Source organism: Aquarana catesbeiana, linkage group LG05 (assembly GCF_042186555.1).
Source record: "Aquarana catesbeiana isolate 2022-GZ linkage group LG05, ASM4218655v1, whole genome shotgun sequence".
Lineage (NCBI taxonomy): Eukaryota > Metazoa > Chordata > Amphibia > Anura > Ranidae > Aquarana > Aquarana catesbeiana.
Window position 1 is genome coordinate 329,694,869 of NC_133328.1, and position 19,467 is coordinate 329,714,335.

Genomic DNA, 19,467 nt, shown 5'->3' on the forward strand with positions numbered 1-19,467 from the left:
GGCGGCGTCCAAAGACAATATGGCTCTGGATTCCGCATTTTTTGTTGGTACCTGTAGGTTCAGGTAGGCTCTTCTAATGTTTATACTAGTGGACCTACCGGGGATAAACCCCGATTGGTCCGGATGCACCAGTTTGTCGATACATTTATTTAGCCTAGATGCAAGCACCCTTGCAATAATCTTGGCATCTGTGCACAACAGCGATATCGGTCTGTATGAGGCAACTTCCGATTGATCTTTCCCCTCCTTTGGAATTACTACTATATCAGCCTCTGACATTGATAGGGGCAGCCTACCATCCCTGGTCGCCTGCTCTAGCACTTTTAGAAGTTCCGGGAGCAGAGTCTCCCCATATTTCCTGTAGATCTCCAATGGTAGCCCATCCGGGCCCGGAGATTTCTGCCCTGACATCTCCGCAACTGCCTTTTGTAACTCCTCTAGGGTCAAGGGGGAATCTACCTCGCTTCTATCGGTCTCCGAGAGTGTGGGCAGGTCTATTCCTTCCAAGAACCTGTCCATCTCGCACTGGTTCAAGCCCTGACAGGACCTGTACAGGTCTCGATAGAATGTGGAGAAGGTTTCTAAGACCTCGATCGGGTCAGATGTAATATTTTCAGCTGACGTTTTAATTGAAGAGATGGCTGGTGAGAATAGATTGGACCTAGTTAGGAGGGCAAGCATCCGGCCTACTTTCTCTCCCTCCCCAAAGTAAATTTGCTTCTGGAAAAGTCTCTTATTTTCTACTCTTCTATTAATTACCTCTTTATACTCTTGTTGTTTATTGAGCCAAGTCTCCTGTTTTTCTCGGGTTGGGTCTGCCACATATTGTGCTTCTGCTTCCATGACTTCCCTGCTAGCCCTTACCTCCCGATCCCTTGATATTTTTTTTACCATGGCGACCTGCTGGTGCAGCAGTCCCCTAAGATATGCTTTCAAGGTATCCCACACCACCCCCACCGGTGCTGTACCTGTGTTAAATGTTATAAACTCTTTTAACTTAGAAGAGATTTCTGTTGGACTGCTGATCAGATCCAGCCATAACGGGTTTATTGTCCACCTCTTCCGACTAGTTCTAGTGCTTAGGTTTAGAGTCAGAGTCAGGGGAGAGTGGTCCGATATTCCCCTCGGTCTATACTCTATGTTTCCTATTATTCGCATGGCTTCACTATTGCCCACTGCCATGTCTATACGCGAGAGAGTGGAATGTGACCCTGAGTGGCAAGAGTACTGCCGAGTATTTGGATTATAAGATCTCCAGAAATCGCACCATCCGATCTCAGCGAGCAGCTGGGCCAATCTCCCCTCTGGTACTCTTTCCACGTGGGTCATGGGTGGGAATCGGTCCATGCTACTATCTAAAACTGCATTAAAATCGTCTACCGCTATTATGGGAATGTCCACCATACCATCCACAAACTCTAACAATTCCAGAATGCACTCTGTTTTAAACGGAGGAGGGATATAAATACTTGCTATCACCAAAGGTTTATTTTCTACCACACAGCTCAGAAAAACATACCTTCCCAACGGGTCTATCCTGACTTTCCTGCAGGAAAATGAAATACCTCTCCCCACCAAAATGCTCACCCCTCTTGAGTAGGAGGTGTGGACCGAGTGGTACTGTTCTTGGAATTTCTTACTCCGAACATGTATTTTCGTCTCATTAGTGAGGTGAGTTTCCTGCAGGCAAGCCAGTCCCACACCATAGTTTTCCATCATCGAAAAGACAGCTGCTCTCTTAGCGGGATCACTCATGCCCCTAATGTTCCATGAGCCTATTTTTAAAGTTTTAGAGGGCATCTGCTAAAAAAGAAAAAACAGATACAAAAAAAAAGAGAAAGGGAAAAAAGGAAAAGAAAAAACAACAGGGGGAATGGCTGACCCCCCGGGGAATAAGAACAATTCATTTGTGCATTTGTGTCTACAAAACTTGCCATAATATCTAAGGTTGTGTTAAAACTAAGTAAAAAATATAGGGTGAGGGGGTAAGGGCCCCCGCGTCCAGGAACCACTCCCTCCCCTCCTCCCGTGTTATCTAGTTGCAAGCGTGTCCAACCTGTGCCAATGTGCTTAATTTTTGCTGACTCTCTCCTCTTGAGTGCATGTGCCTTTCGTTCACCGCAATATCTGACCCCGTTATTTATTGTGAGCCCCCCTCCCCCCCCCTCTATTTAACCTACCCCCTTCCCCCCCCTCAGCTTTTGCCTGGCCTAACCCCCTTCCCCCCCTCCCCTTTGTGTCCCCCCCTCCTGCCTAACTAGGCTAGCCCTAGGGGCTATGCGTGTGACCATTTTATTCCCTTCCAACCATTCAAAAAAAAAACATTTCACTCACATGTTGACCAAGTGCTTTGTAACATACTTCCAAACTCCTCCCCCCCTCTCCCCCTCCCCCCACCCAATTCCAAAACACCAGAGCGATATTCAAGAAATGTAAACCTGGTGAAATCACATCTTTCATCCGTGCTTCCATCCAACACACCCCCTTCTTACCCTCCCCTCCCCGTGCCATCCGCTATATGCTGCAAACAAACCCCAAAAAAAGAAAAAACGAGAAAAAAAAAAAAAAAAAGGCAGAATGAAACATAAAAATTCAGCAAGTCCTATGTGACCCCTAGCTCTGCAGGGCCATTTTGTTATCTTCAAGCCATTTTATTACCCCTGTTGTTGTATCAAAGAAGTGGGTAGCCCCTAGGGCAGTGATGCGCAGGCGTGCCGGATATAGCAGGGCATATTCAATTTTATAGTCCCGTAATTTATGCTTAATATCCCTAAATTCCGCCCTATGTTTCTGCAGGTCTGGGGAATAATCAGGGAAGAATGAAATTTTTGCCCCGTTGTATAGAATATCCCCTTTCTCTCTAGCCCTGCGCATCAATGTAACCTTGTCTCTATAATTCAGGAGTTTCATGATTATTGGTCTGGGATGTCCTCCTGATGGCGGGGGCCTAGTTGGCACTCTGTGGGCTCTTTCGATAGAAAAAAGGTGAGAAAAGGTTTCGGTTCCAAATATTCCCTTGAGCCACTTCTCTATAAACTCTTCGGGGTGGGGACCCTCGCACCTCTCCGGTAGGCCCACCACCCGCACATTGCCCCTACGAGACCTATTTTCCATTTCCTCCATCTTGGCTTTATGCAGGTCAATCTGCGTTTTCATTGCCTTGAGCTCTTGCTTCAATGGGAACAGATCGTCTTCAGCCTGGCTCATCCTCACCTCTAGTGTGGTTGTTCTTGCAGCAGTCCTTTGTAATTCTTGGCTTACTGTACTTAGCTCTTCCTTTAACCCCTTCAACTGATCGCATAATTCATTTAGGGAAGCTTTGCAGGAATTGACGGCACATAAAACATCTTTCAATGTCGGCTCCGCTGTTAAGGATATATTTAGCTCGGCGGCGTTGCTGGTATCCATTCCTGAGGGTTCACCCGCTAAGCTTTTATTACTCGTAACTTTTGTCGTGTGTGATACCGACGACCCTTTTCCTAGACTCTTCCTGTCCCCAAGGCCCCCCATGTAGGATTTCTCCTGCTGTTGGAGGGTACTTTTGGATGGGGAAGAGGCAGAGGGGTGCGCAAATTTTTCCAGCTTGGCCGCTGCTGCTGCTGCAGTCTGATTTCCCTTTTCTTTTGAAGCGCGGGTACTTTGAGAGCTACTGTTCTCCTGCTGCTGCGGCTCCTCTCCCTTTTTTCTAGTCATGGCTTAGTATGCAGTCCAAAGGGAAATGCCTGTGGGGTTTTAGTAGCCAATCAGACTAACCTTTCCCTTCCCTTTCCCAGGTCAAAGATGTTAATACAGTCCCAGTTATATCTTTCACGTACTCGGTTGCAAGCAGGGCTAGCACCTAGCCTAGCACAACACCTAGTACAGCAGTTGGCGGGTAACTTGATATAATCGGCCCTTTTATTTCACTGCCATGGATATACGTTAATATTTATGTTTCCCAGCTCCAGCCAGCATCCCCCTCCCCCACAGGGGCAAGCCGCTTTCTCCTCACCAGATAAACCCCCTCTGCTTCAAGCAGCTATTCAAGAAGAGGGAGAGTAGAGGGCCAGACAAGTAAAACAGTCTTATATCAAAAAAAACACTCGATACCTTAGTGCTGCCAAACTGTCTGGGCAGTGCTGGGACATTCCCCACTGATTGCTGCCGCCGCTGTTAATAGGCGCCGTCACGGCCACTAGCGTCGGATCTGTCGCCCCGGCAACCCTCCGATCCCAGCCGGCGTTACACACTCTCCTCGCCGCTCCAGGGAGGGGGGTCACCGGGGAATCGCTGGCGGCACCTGTCTTATGGACTCCGATGAAATATACAGCCTGAGCCGGGATGAGAGGAGCCAGACGGCTGAGCGGTATATACTGCCGGCAAAAGAGCTTCTGGCTGGGCTTAAGCCATGAAGCTGATGCGGATAGTCACGGAGGCTTCAGGTCAGAGGGAGGCCGCTAGCACTGCCTCTCACTCCAGCATCCGGTCACGCCCCCTGGCTGGAAAATACTTGATGTGTGCCCTGTATTACAAAGGCTTCGCCTATTTCACCAGTTTCTCCAGCGTTGCCTTCCCCTTTATTTTCTTATGACCAATAATAAATGGCTATTTTTTCACAAATATTTGCCTATGTGTTTTACTTCAAAAAGGACAGTTTGTTTGTGAGTAGGCAGGTACATTTCAAAAATATAATGTCAAATTAACAAGGGTCACCAACACAAATCAAAATACAAGATAATAATGGTGTTGTGGTACCTTGACACACAAAAATAAAAACAATATTATGGAAAGCACTAGAAAAAAAAAACAAAAAAAACCAAGGAGAGCTTGATAAAAACACTATAAACCAAAATTAAATACATTATTATGGAGATCTCACGAAAACCAAAAAAATAAATATTCAGGAGATCACGAGAAATAATAAAGAAATCAGTTTGTCAGAACTCTGTGTGAATATGAGCAGCAAAACAACTTTATTCTAGCATTCTAAAGAAGAAGAGAATGCACTGCATTAAAAGATTAGAAAAATCCCAGCGTGATGAATGTGCTATCTCCATTATGAATGCTAGTTTTACCAGACTGAGCGCTTCCGTCTCGTACTTGATTCTGAGCATGCGTGGAACTTTGTGCGTCGGAATTGTGTACACATGATCAGAATTTACGAGAACTTATTTTGTTGTCAGAAAATTTGAGATCCAGATCTCAAATTTTTGTGTGATGGAAATTCCGATGGAAAATGTCTGATGGAGCCTACACACGGTCGGAATTTCTGACAAAAAGCTCCCATCGAACATTTTCCGTCGGAAAATTCGACCGTGTGTACGCGGCATAAGAATACTTGTTATTTTTTCATTAATCATAATCAAGGATATTTTGTGTTTAACCAGTGTGACTTTAATCACGGGTGATTTCCATGCTCATGCTATCATAATTTTAGCTGCTGCAAATACAGTATGAATAAGAGGTATGGAGGTGCCTGGGTATCTCATCCAAGAGGTCAGTGAACAAAGCCATTTTGGGATTTTGGGGTATGTTCTGCCCCATTACTGAGTAAATTAAATTCAATATTCTGATCCAAAATCTCTGGGCCTTCGGACAAGGCAACCAGACATGGAACATATCTCCCTCCCAGCCACATTCACAGAAACAGTGTGATGAGGCTCCAGGTTAGATTTTCGCCAACCTCGTCAGAACACGGTACCATCTGGACACCCTGTTTCCCCCAAAATAAGACCTAGCGTGATTGTCGGTGATGGCTGCAATATAAGCCCTACCCCAAAAATAAGCCCTACCCTGAAAATAAGACCTACAAGGACTTTAACTAGGGCTTATTTGGGGGGTAGGGCTTATATTGCAGCCATCACCGACAATCACGCTAGGTCTTATTTTCGGTGAAACAGGGTAGCACCTTGTAGAGGTATTGAATATTTATGTACCAAGGTTGACAACTTTGCCCACACCTCCTCCTCTATTTGCTCACCTGGGTCTGATTCCCATGCTGTTTGGAATGATGGTTTACTATTTTGGCTACTGAAGAGGAGATATAGCTCAGAGATTCCTCCGCACGATTCAGGGCCACATATTCATCTATTTTCAAACAGTTTTAGCTGTTATGTCTACCAGGTCTTTATTGAAAGACTGAATAAAATGGGTAATTTGGCGCAAGTGAAAAATTTCACTAGGGGCATCTCTAATCTTTCTATAAAGTTGGGGGAGGGGCGTTATAATCCCTTTATGATCTATAAAATGTGCTATTCTGTAGAGTCCCTTGTTAATCCACAATGCAAATTGTTGAGGGTCCTGTCCTGGGGGGATTTGAGAGTTATTAAAAAGAGGAGCCACTGGGGAATGAGGATATTTCAAGGGGTAAAATTTGCATACCATGTCCCAAAGATTTAATGAGGGGGATAAAGAAGGACTCATGATGGCCCAACACTCCTTTGGGGAGAGCCACATCATGAGGTCCATCTGAAGTGAGGTACTAGCTTGTGCCTCCTACTGGTGAAGGTGAAGGCTCTAGTAAGAGGAAAACTGCTTTTAGGATAAGTGATAAGGTGGCATCACAGTGTGGCAAAAGCAACATTAAAAGCAGTTATTAGGGAAGCAAAATGTATGTATAAATTGAGATTATAGAAATGATTTGATTAAAATAATTCTAGAACCATATGGAAGGCTATCCAGTTAGCCACATAAAAAAACAGGGTTGAGTAAAGAAATGGGAGGCCTCACTCCCTAAAAAATGTAAACATAATTTATGCCTGTGTAGTCAGGTGCTTGACTAGAGACAGAGAGCAATTTAGGACACTGAGTTACAGTGATCAAGAGAGGTAATTAGCTTTACGACCCTAGCCTGTGTCTGTAGCTGGTCTGGTACTGGCCATCTCCTCCCCATATTCAGGTGTCTCACATCAGACCCAATAATGACCAACTGAGAAATGCATCCCATCTTAGTCTCCCTATAAATTTATGGCAGCTTATGGGGTGGCACAGACAGGGGCAAGGCGCAGACATCATGGCTCTGTCCTGAGTGGTGCACTGTTTCACTGATGCAGTTTAATGAAAGCAGGATAACTAAAGCTGCATGAACAACAACAAGAATTCTGCTCCACTCTCCAAGACAACAAGCAAACCAGCTTTGACATTTATTTTATATTAACTTAGTTTCCCACTTTCTATCCACTAACATGCTCCTTATTCTCTTCCTTCTCACATTGGTGTCTTCTATCCTCAAATTATCTTTACTCTACCCCTCCTCTCTTCCCTTCAGCTTGCACATATCACCCTCACTCCTACCCTCTCCCTACTATGGCACCCATCGTCTCCTGCATTTGCTGCACCCACATGCTGACATAAACACCAGGGCCACTAGACACGTACGCTCATGCACATCCCACTCCCACCTTGCCTTCCTTGCCCTCCTCCTTCTCCTAGTCTCAGGTGACATTTCTCCTAATCCTGGTCCGCAATTTTTCAAATGCAAGCCACATATCCAATACCCCTCCCCCTCTGGCAACCACCGCAATCCACTCAGTTTAATTTCTATCCCCCTGCTTCCTCAAAGCACCCAACCAATCTCATGTGCCCTTTAGAACGTCCGCTCCATCTGTAACAAGCTAACATCTGTACATGACCTCTTCATCTCTCATGGCTTGAACATACTCGCCATAAAAGAAACCTGGCTTCAAAATTTTGACTCAGCTTCTCCTGCTGCCCTCCCCCATGGTGGTCTCCATTGGACTCACTCCCCCAGACCCAACAGACAGAAAGGAGGTAGAGTTGGCTTCCTTCTATCCCCACAAAGCACCTTCCAAGTCCTTCCTGTCCCTCCCTCTCTATCCCTCTCTTCTTTCGAGATGCACTGTATTCGTCTGTTTTCTCCCATTTCTCTGAGGATTGGAACAATTTATAGGCCTCCAGGACCGGTATCGCGCTTTCTTGATGACTTTGCTGCCTGGCTACCCTACTTTCCCTCCTCTGAAATACCCACCATTATTCTTGGTGACTTTAACATTCCTGTCAACGTTAACAGCCAAACTACAGCTAAACTTCTCGACTTAACCCCATCTTTTGACCTAACCCAATGGACACATACTTCCACTCACTCCAATGGTAATACCCTTGACCTTGTATTCTCCCATCTCTGCAACCCTGGAAACCTCACCAACACCCCCTTTCCTCTCTCTGATCACAACCTCATTACTTTCACTGTATCCTAAGAAAAAAGCAACAAAAGTGGGACTTTAAATGAAGTGCGTGAAATGTCCAAAAAACAAAACCGATGGACTACTAGGAAAATTTTATTAAATTCATGGAAATAGAACATGCATATAGTAATAATATATCAATCACAAATAGAGAGAAATATCAGCAATAATAGCAGCAAATATATATGATTCAATGAATACAACAATTCTCCATGGTACGCCAGTAGGATATTACTACACAACCATATAATAAAAAGTATTGCCTGCAAAATAATTATTGCCATCTCACGAACCACAATGTGTAAGCATGCACTCTGTGTGGGGTCCTTTCAATTACCCCACCTCCGTCCCATGTTTATAATTACTAGATCTTTTTTATATCTTTTATTTTAGATCAAGATACGCGCTTGCTCCTGACAAGTGGCATGAGAAGCCACAAAACGCGTAGAGCTACCATTGTCGCGTTTCTCACCAGCGTCATAACATTTCATAATTTTTTGAGTTTTTTGGAGGCTTATTTTGCAGGCAATACTTTTTATTATATGGTTGTGTATTAATATCCTACTGGTGTACCATGGAGAATTGTTGTATTCATTGAATCATGTATATTTGCTGCTATTATTGCTGATATTTCTCTCTATTTGTGATTGATATATTATTACTATATGCATGTTCTATTTCCATGAATTTAATAAAATTTTCCTAGTAGTCCATCGGTTTTGTTTTTTGGACATTTCACGCACTTCATTTAAAGTCCCACTTTTGTTGCTTTTTTCTTAGACTAGTAAAGGGATGGAAACACATGACCTCATCCGGTCATGGTTTCATTTAAAGTCCCACGGGATGGTCAGTCCCAAACCCTTCTCTAATATTAATGTACAGGGATGGATATGCGTGAAATTGTTCCATTTTTCAATCCTTTCACACTCATTGTGATATATTTAAAACTTCATTTGCCTCCTTTCATTTAATTGCTCGATCTTATTTTTACCATCAATTCATTTTGAACTATTTTTGGATTAATTATTTATGATGTAGATCTTGATACCAGCTTGTAGGTGGTTCGTTTGTTTTAGTGGTGGCCCCTATGGCCTCAATACACCGCTTTCTCTTTTGGTCTTCCCCCCCTCCAGGAGCTGTGACGTGCCTGTCGGCCCCTCCCCCTGCCCCTTAGGGAGGGGTGGATCCGCCGCCACTGCGCGTCAGTGTCACGCACTCCCCATCGAGCATGCGCACCCTATTGGATGCTGACGCGCTCGATTGGATGGTGTCCTTCACGCACACTACGGGGATGGAGCGTGGGCGTCGGCTGGCTGGGCGCCTGGTGCCCGATCGGTAATGCCGTACGCCCCTCCCATGTGTGTGCGGCGTGACGTTGGTGGGCGGTCCCTGTGGTGGGGCTCATATGGGCGCAGCCTCGGCGGGTTTGGCTCTCGAGGCTGCCCACTCCACTGGATGTCATGTTTGTCTGGGAACACATACCGTTTTTCTTCCTCCATGATGCCTCACCCTGCACACCAGGTATCTCCACTCATGCTATACTCTCTGGCTCCCTTCTTTAATTTCTTACATTCATGCTCTGTGGTGTCTGGTTTGCTTGCTTGGCGGTCTTGCTTGGATGCTTCTATCTAGCCTTCTTTCCTTTCTTCCACATGGTCACACATCTTTCTTCTACTTCAACCCTGTATTCTCCATTCACACTTAGCTGTTCACCTCTACAGTATGGTTGCTATTTTATTTCCTATCTGTACTTTCCACTCCAGGTTTGCCTCGGGGGTCCTGGTCTGCCTTGGATGGCACCCTGTGGGGTTGCCCCCTTCGGTCCGTCCACCTCAGCTCCCGGGGGGTGGTGTCTCCGATTGCCGAGCGATGTATGGCCTCCGCCACCATCTCACAAACCACAATGTGTAAGCATGCACTCTTTGTGGGGTCCTTTCAATTACCCCACCTCCGTCCCATGTTTATAATTGCTAGATCACTTTTATATCTTTTATTTTAGATCAAGATACGCGCTTGCTCCTGACGAGTGGCATGAGAAGCCACGAAACGCGCAGAGCTACCATTGTCGCGTTTCTCACCAGTGTCATACCATTTCATAATTTTTTTAGTTTTTTGGAGGCTTATTTTGCAGGCAATACTTTTTATTATATGGTTGTGTATTAATATCCTACTGGTGTACCATGGAGAATTGTTATATTCATTGAATCATGTATATTTGCTGCTATTATTGCTGATATTTCTCTCTATTTGTGATTGATATATTATTACTATATGCATGTTCTATTTCCATGAATTTAATAAAATTTTCCTAGTAGTCCATCGGTTTTGTTTTTTGGACATTTCACGCACTTCATTTAAAGTCCCACTTTTGTTGCTTTTTTCTTAGACTAGTAAAGGGATGGAAACGCATGACCTCATCCGGTCATGGTTTCATTTAAAGTCCCACGGGATGGTCAGTCCCAAACCCTTCTCTTTCACTGTATCCTTGCCTCCAACCACCCATCCCTCCAAGCAGCAAACAATTACTTGTAGAAACCTTCGCCACTTTAACCCTTCTCTTCTCTATTCTGCTACTGACCACCTATATGACATGATCTCTCCCCTGTCCTGTCCTGACCTGGCCACCTCTGTCTACAACAGTTCACTCTCATCATCACTAGATGCACTTGCTCCTCTAACCACATACAGAATCAGGCCCCGACCGTTACAATCCTGGCAAACTGACAACACTAGAAATCTCAAGAGACATTGCCGTGCTCTTGAACGACTGTGGCGTAAAACCAAATGCCTGCAAAACTTCACCCTATATAAATCTGCGCTTCTAAAATACAATTCATGCCTCCATGCTGCCAAACAAGCCTACTTTGTCTCTCTTATTAATTCCTTGTCATCCAGTCCCCGTTGGCTCTTCTCAACCTTTAACTCTCTGCTTCGTCCACCACCCCCTCTACCCACTAACTCGCTCACTGCCCAAGAGATTGCCAATCACTTCAAAGACAAGATCGATGCAATTCGTGAGGACATCTCCACTGTGCGTACGTCTTCCCCACCCAACATACCTTGCCTAGCAGCACATTCAACACTCTCCTCTTTGAATTGGCTACTACTGAAGAGGTTACAAAAATTTTCTCCGATTCCCACCTAACCAATTGTCCCTTGTATCCTGTTCCCTCACAACTACTACGGTCACCCTCTTCTTCTATCCTATGCTCCCTCACCCACATCTTCAATCTCTCCCTCTCTAGTGGCATCTTCCCCTCCCCTCTAAAACATGCGCAGATCACTCCCATTCTTAAAAAGCCCTCACTGGACCCTACTGACCTGAACAACTTAAGACCCATCTCATTGCTCCCATTCACCTCTAAACTTCTAGAACGCTTAGTCTACAACCGTCTTAGCTCCTACCTCAATGAAAATAACCTTCTTGACCCCTTACTGTCTGGCTTTCGCTCGCAGCACACCACTGAAAATGCCTTACTAAAACTCACTAACGATTTACTAACTGCTAAAACCAACAGCCAGTACTCCATACTCCTACTACTTGACCTCTCTGCGGCCTTTGATACTGTTGACCACCCGCTCCTTCTCAATAAACTACATTCCCTTGGCCTCCGAGATTCTGCTCTATCCTGGTTCTCTGCCTATTTAACACAGCGCTCCTTCAGTGTCACCTACAACTCTGTCTCCTCCTCTCCATTGCCCCTTTCTGTGGGGATCCCCCAAGGCTCTTTTCTTGGACCCCTTCTCTTCTCTATCTACACCTCCTCCCTTGGTCACTTGATAACTGCCCACGGCTCCCAATACCACTTATACACTGAACAAGTAAAAAGGCGCAATGTGCAGATACCTTAAAGCATAATACCCAATGGTCCAAGGGCATGGAAGTATGTACATATGTGTACACTAGTAGTGTAAAACCACTACGTCAGTCAGGGCAGCCACCAAGAAACCAAAAGCGAGTTCCAATAAGCTGAGAAAAGACAAGGAATAGGGGCGCCTCTGAGAATATATCATAAAACAATTTTATTACAATCACAATATCCACTCACATGAAATAAAGAGGAGTCGTGTACAGGAACATGATCAGGGCTGAGGAGATGATGATGTAGGACTGTAGCCAGCAGCAGTGTAGCTGATATACAATCAGGTCCAGGCAGGCAAGGGTGCAGATGGCTGAGCACAAACACAGTCTGATGTGATTCAGTGTTCCTGGCAGGTAGTGACTGCAGTCCGGTGAAGAGAGGGAGATCAGTCAAATACTGACAAGGATATCCGTGGGAGGAGGGGGGAAGACGTCCGGGCGGATGGCTGAGCTGTGCTGTATATCCACAGCGTTCACACTGGCCGTGTGTGTGGATCAAAAGCGAGGCTTGGAGTGCAGCTGGCCGTGTCTCTCCCTCCACCACACAGGGACAAATCTATCTGTCTACTCCTCACCTCACTCCTTCAGTCTCCTCTCGCATTGCTAACTTACTAACTGACATATCAGCATGGATGTTGCACCACTTCCTTAAACTAAATCTCTCTAAAACTCAGCTATTAATATTCTCCCCCACCCGTGCCCCCCTCCATGGCTTTTCCATCAAAATCAACAATGCAACCATCAGTCCCTCCCCTCACGCCAGGGTACTAGGTGTAATCCTAGACTCTGACTTGTCATTTCAGCCTCAAATCCAATCGTTGTCAAAAGTTTGTAGAATTAACCTCTGTAACATCTCTAAACTTCACCCCTTTTCAACAAATGAAACCACCAAGCTCCTCATTCACTCCCTTGTTATCTCTTGCCTTGACTATTGCAACTCCCTTCTCATTGGCTTACCTCTCCATAGGCTATCCCCTCTTCAGTCTATCATGAATGCTGCTGCCAGACTTATCCACCTTACCAACCGCTCAGTGTCTGCCAACCCTCTACTCCAATCCCTAGACTGGCTCCCAATCACCCAGCGAATTAAATTCAAAATACTAACCACAACATACAAAGCCATTCACAACTCTGCCCCGACCTCTCCGCTCTTCTCAAGACCTCCTGCTTTCAAGATCTCTCATCTCCTCCTCCCATGCTCATCTCCAGGATTTCTCCAGAGCCTCTCCCATCCTCTGGAACTCGCTACCTCCATCTGTCCGGCTGTCCCCTACTCTTGCTACCTTCAGGTGATCCCTGAAAACTCATCTCTTCAGGAAAGCCTATCACGTCTCCAACTAATCTCCTACCACTTCCACCAGCTCATTCCCCACAGTTACAGCCTTTTGTACAACCTGCCCCACCCTATTAGATTGTAAGCTCTTCTGAGCAGGGCCCTCTTAATCCTCTTGTATTTTATTGTATTATAACTGTATTGTCTCCCTTTTATATTGTAAAGCGCTGCGTAAACTGTTGGCCCTATATAAATCCTGTATAATAATAATAATAATAAAGAGTCCTAGGGTTGCAGCACTACAAGTGGAATTATTAAAATCTAATAATCCAATGTGTCTTACAAAGTATTGGGTGACATGTCATTGATTGCTTCAGCCCTTAATCAATGCAATAACACACCTAAATGCAACAAAATGAGTACGCCTTTAAATTCTCCAAGGAACAAAAGTGATACAGTTTACTATGGCAACAGTTTAAGCTTTATACAGAAAATGATTACCAGTAAAAAACAATGAAACATTTGTCACATAGGGATTGATTTAAAAAAAAAAACTGAAGAGTGCAACATCTAGTGCAGCTCTGCACAGATTTTTGTCAAAGCTTAAAGTAATACTAAACTAAATACTAAACACTGTTTAATTTACTGTTTAATTTCTCCCTTCTCTTTATGTATATGGATGATGGCACTGTAATTTATTTTTTTTTTAAGTATCTTTTTCCTATTCAATGTACAGCTGTCACATGACCCAGCTCCTTCCCAGCCTGTCTGCAGGGAAACATAAGCAGGAGAAGTATTTAGTTCTCTGCTGCTGGTCACATGTTCAAAATTCAAAGGAGGAGGGAGAGAGTGGGCTGTTATTTACCACTGTGTATATGCCCACATGTTTGACTCTATAGTCACATGGACTGCTCAGATGTAATAGGGAAGAAATGCTCAGCATAGAAACTCGCTGAAAGCTGAGCATGTGCAGAGTTGCCACCACAGTTCTACACAAAAATCTTCAGCTGAATTGGGGACATGGACAGAAGGGAGAGACAGAGAACAGTGGGATCAATCAGGTTTTTTGCATAGTAAAGGAAACAAATCCCATAGTGACTGAGTGATATAAACAGCATGTACTGTAATACACCATTTATTGATAGTTTTTTGTTATGTGGGTTTAGTGACACTTTAATTGAACAAGTTGACATTATAAGCAATTGGATACCAAACACCACTGCACCAGATTTTGCACTCTCAAGTTTTAGTAAATTAATCCCATGGAGACAATTGTGTCAAGTACCCTGATCAAGAGCACAACTGTAATAGTAAAAACACAATTGTAAATATGAAAAGTTACAGTTCAGTAGCAAATGTATCAATGACAATATGAAAATCTACTAGTCCTAATATTGCAAAATAAATACATAAAATAAATCAATTTGAGAACAATAGGAAACAAAATGATTATTTTTTTAAACGGGTAAATATCAACAAATCTGTATTAATTGAAACAGAGTTTATATTTGCACAACCATTGCAGTTTCTGCCATTTTAGTTTTAACTCCCTGTCTCCCTCTGTTTAACCACTTCCAGACCTCCCACCACATATATATTGAGGCAGGGTAGTCCGGCTGCACAAAATCACGTACCTGTATGTGATTTTGTGCACGTGATCTGGGGGGGCATTGGACACAGCGGGAGCCAATCAGTGGGTCTGGTGGCCGTGATGGCCTCGGGACCCACCAATTGTTCGGTGGAAAGGCAGAACGCTGGCCTGCCTATGTAAACAAGGCAGACTGCTGTTCTGTTAGGGAGTAAAAGAGAGATCTTGTGTTTCTGCTAATCAGAAACACGGATCTCTCTTTTCAATCAGTGCATCCACCCCCCCACCACAGTTAGAGCATTCCCTAGGAGCCCACTTTACCCCTTGATCGCCCCTGGTGTTAACCCCTTCCCTGCCAGTGTCATTTATACTGTGACAGTGCATTATTTTCAGCACTGATCACTGTATTTGTGTCACTGGTCCCCAAAAAGTGTCACTTAGTGTCAGAATTGTCTGCTGCAATGTCACAGTTCCACTAAAAATCGCTGATCACCGCCATTACTAGTAAAAACAATTAAAGAAAAAGTCTATAAAAATATCCAATAGTTTGTAGAGGCTATAACTTTTGTGCAAACCAATCAGTATCAGAGGCAAAGAATAGGAAACACTAAACACCAGACAACATGGGCACTATAAACACTTGGCATTTGGAAGAATATGAGTTCAAGAATTACAAAATGTAATTCTTGAATAAGGAACAAGACAAAAAAATGGTTGGTGCCAAGAGTAACGGAGGCATAAAAACCACTACACATTAGGTAGTCAGTCATTAGTGGTATCATGGTAATCACATTTTAAAATTAAATCAAGGGGAAAATAAATGAATTGTAAACAAAAGAATGCTATCAATTAATAAAAAAAAACAGCATGGGGTAACCTGATGACATCATTGGGTGACCCCGCCCTCTTGTGACATCATTGCCCCAGCATACCCCAGTTGCTCATGTCACAAGGGGGAGGCCACCCAGTAATGTCATCAAGTGGCCCACCCCATAGCTAATTAAGAACTAGCAGACAGATGGCGGGAGCCTTCAATGAGACCGGAGATTATTTTTTTCTTTTTTCAGGTCCAGCAATGGCAGCGGGCATCATGACTGATGATGGATCTAAACTGGGGGACATTTATTTTTTATTTTTTAATAATGTACTTGTCAAAAACTTGTGTTGTGTCTTTACTCACTTTTTACACTTTTTTGGTGAATGAGTATGGGTACTATGTACCACATATGCATTTATATGGGGGGCAGGATGTGGGGGCCAGATTCTGATAAGCCCCGCACCCACAGTCCCCCACAATGGCCAGGGTTTTTGGGAAGAGGCCCTTGTTCACAGCAACATGGGGATAAGGTGCTTCGGGGTGGTGGGTCAGAGCCCATGTTGAGGACATGGTATGGTTCAGGAGGGGGGATTCTTGCTCATTCCCCACCATTTCCTGGCTTGCAGGGCTGCATACTCAGATAAGGGTCTGGTATGGATTCTGAAGTGAAGCCAACTCTGTTTTTTCTTAAATTTTGGCGTGGGGCGCCCCTTAAAATCTACACAAGACCTGAAGGGCCTGGTATAGATTGGGGGGGACTCTATGCTGTTTTTTCTCAGAATTTTTCATTGCTGGCATTCTGTTGTTTACATTTCAGCTGTCAGTGGGGAAGCCCGCTGACAGCTGATGAGTCATCAGTTGTTAAGGACACAGCGGCCGGCTTCCCGGCCCACCCCTTAACAACCAGCTGTTCTTCACACAGAATTAGAATCGATCGATCATTTTTTGACTGATACAAATACGAATTGTTCTGAAAATTTGGAATTTGATAGAAAATTAATAAACAAAACAAAATGAAACAAAATAAGACTAAACAAATTCTGAAACTAATCAACAAAATTAAATTGGTAACATCATTTTTTTCCATTCTGAACATGTCTACTGGGAAGTTAATCTGCTCCACTGATGATGTATCTCAGTCTGTTGGTGCTTAGATTGTTGTCCAGTGACTGAAAAATCTCTGCACAAGGCGAGTGAGGCAAGATTGTAATATCTCACACAAAGGTAGTTAGAGAGAGAAAGATCTTTAAGCATTTTAGCATTTCTACCAAATATATTAGTTTTTTTTTTCCTTTTACTTTCAGAAAAGGAATGCTCATTTTACTATTCACACATCGATAATGTAAGTCATTTATATCTGCGTATCTATAAGAAACAGAACCTTCCCTTTTAGAATTTCCATCCACACCCCAAAGCCTTTAAAAAAAACACTTTTGCTTTTTAATACTGTAACAATTAAACAATAAAATGTATTTAGTACCACCCTCTTTAAAGCTTAAAAATGTAATTTACTAATATTATATTTAGTTTTTAATTTTGATTTGACATGTAGACTTAGTATGAAATATGATGTGTGATGGTGAAATGTCAGTTTATCAAGAAAAAAATCCTACTTCTTTTTTTTTGTAGAAATGTTATCAAATGTGCTGCATATAAAGGTCAAGTCCATAACTGGATGCTCCAATGCACCTGTTTTCTCACAGAGATGCCATTTCCCATAAAATATCAGAATATCAGAAACATAGATCAATGTTAAACCAAAGTGCATTATTTGAAGGCACTATGCATACATGTCTTTTTTAATTTAGCTTTTGACATAGTTGATGCTTCAGTAAATTGCTGTATTTTCAACATAACAGATGTACATATATAATCTTTGTATTAATCAGAAAAAAAAAAAACGTAATTTCAGGTTCTTTATTATTAAACTTTAGGTCTGATTTTTTCTTTATTTGGTTTTCTGGTACTAATAGTAATAGTAATAGTAATAGTTCAATAGCGGAACTGAGTTAAGATTGTCCCATTTTTCTAATGATCTTCCCCTGCAGCTTTCCTGCTGCTTTTGTCAATGTGTCTCAACATTTTTCACCGTGGAGGTCTGACACTTTTGGCTGGTAGATTTGGTTAAACTGAAAAAAAAATTACCACAGGGAAAATTTGTATTGACAATTTCAATCATGTTCTCCTAAGTACAACTTTACACAGATGCAGGAAAAATATAATTTTCTCTATTGATATATTTTTTTTAAATGCCTAATGATCGGCCCATGCCCCACCTTTGATTGAGTGGGTTATGGAGATGGACCATATTTGTAATGATGGAGATGTCCTTGTCACATGAATTGGATACGTATGAACAATGTTGCCAAATCTGGCTCCCTTGGAAAATGTTCAGGGAATCCTCTGTAATAAGAAATATATACATGGGTCGGTTATAAGATTTAAATCAGGGCTAGAGTTAAGATGAATGTGGTGTCGCCAGTATGTACAAGTGCCTATTCCTGACTACACTAGTTTTTTCCTTTTTTTTTTTTTTTGCTTTTGTATGGTTTACACCCTTGCGGGAGTGGAAGAGGGGGAGTAGTAGCCATAGACTATAATTTGGTTGGGGTGAGGGAGATTTAATATGATTATTCTCTCCAAGGGTCCAACAATCTGAGTATCTATTTTTCATAACATATAAGCATATATATTGTTGGACTTATCCCAATAGTACTTTAATTAATCAAGGCCATTATTTGGGCAAGAGTGTATATAGGGGGTTTGTATATGTTTATGAGTAATATGTTCTATGTGATGTATATTTCTTTAGTGTAGTATGTTGAAATATTTCTTGTTTTGTAAAATTGTATGAAAATTTCAATAAAATTAGACTGAATACAATATCCATACCAGACCTGAAGGGTCTACACCATGGCCCCCATCCCTGCCCCTTTGTTTACCTTTCCCTGCCAGCCAGGGTTCCCAACTGACAGCTAAATGGATAAAGCGGGGATAACTCACTGGTTGTTAGGATGCTGACAGCTGGCAGCTTTCCAGCAACCAGCTTGAGCTGTCGCTTTCAGATGTTGCAGCAATACCACTGATAAATGGTTTACTTCCTGCTGCATGCAGTCAGTAAGTCAGCTCGGCTAAAAACCCCATTTGGTTTGGCCATTATCTAACAGCCGAACATGCAAAATGTGGGCCTAGCATCCCTAATATACACTGTATATTTATTAGCTATATGAAAATTATGCAATTAAACTGCTCTTGTGTTTGTATTTAAGCAATCAATGGTGTAGCAGAGCAGCTCCTCCTTCCCACCCTGTGCGTGTCCAGCTCCATCCACCTCCCTGGATCTGCATAGAGAGACAACGGCAGCTGCATCTGATCACCGGAGACCCACCAAATCTGGGACAGGTGACTCCTAAAAAGAAGATTGAGGAGAGGAGTATACACTGGAGGATAGTGTTGTCTGGCTTGGATCCATCCATTTATCCATCTGGCTACGTGTGGTGGCTGCATTCCTAATGGCAGCACATTATGTTTGGTGAGTGCACACTGCATGAGGGGGAAGAATCTGTGTTCACGATTGATATGTGGCTCCCATTAACTACTATACTTACTTAACTAAGCCTGCTTAGCTGTGTGACAGCACATTACTTTTGGTAAGTGTGTACGGCATGCGGTGAAGAAACTTTGTCTCACATGAGTACCTGCATTGGTGTTTTATTTACACAGTTTTTGTTATAACTCAAATTT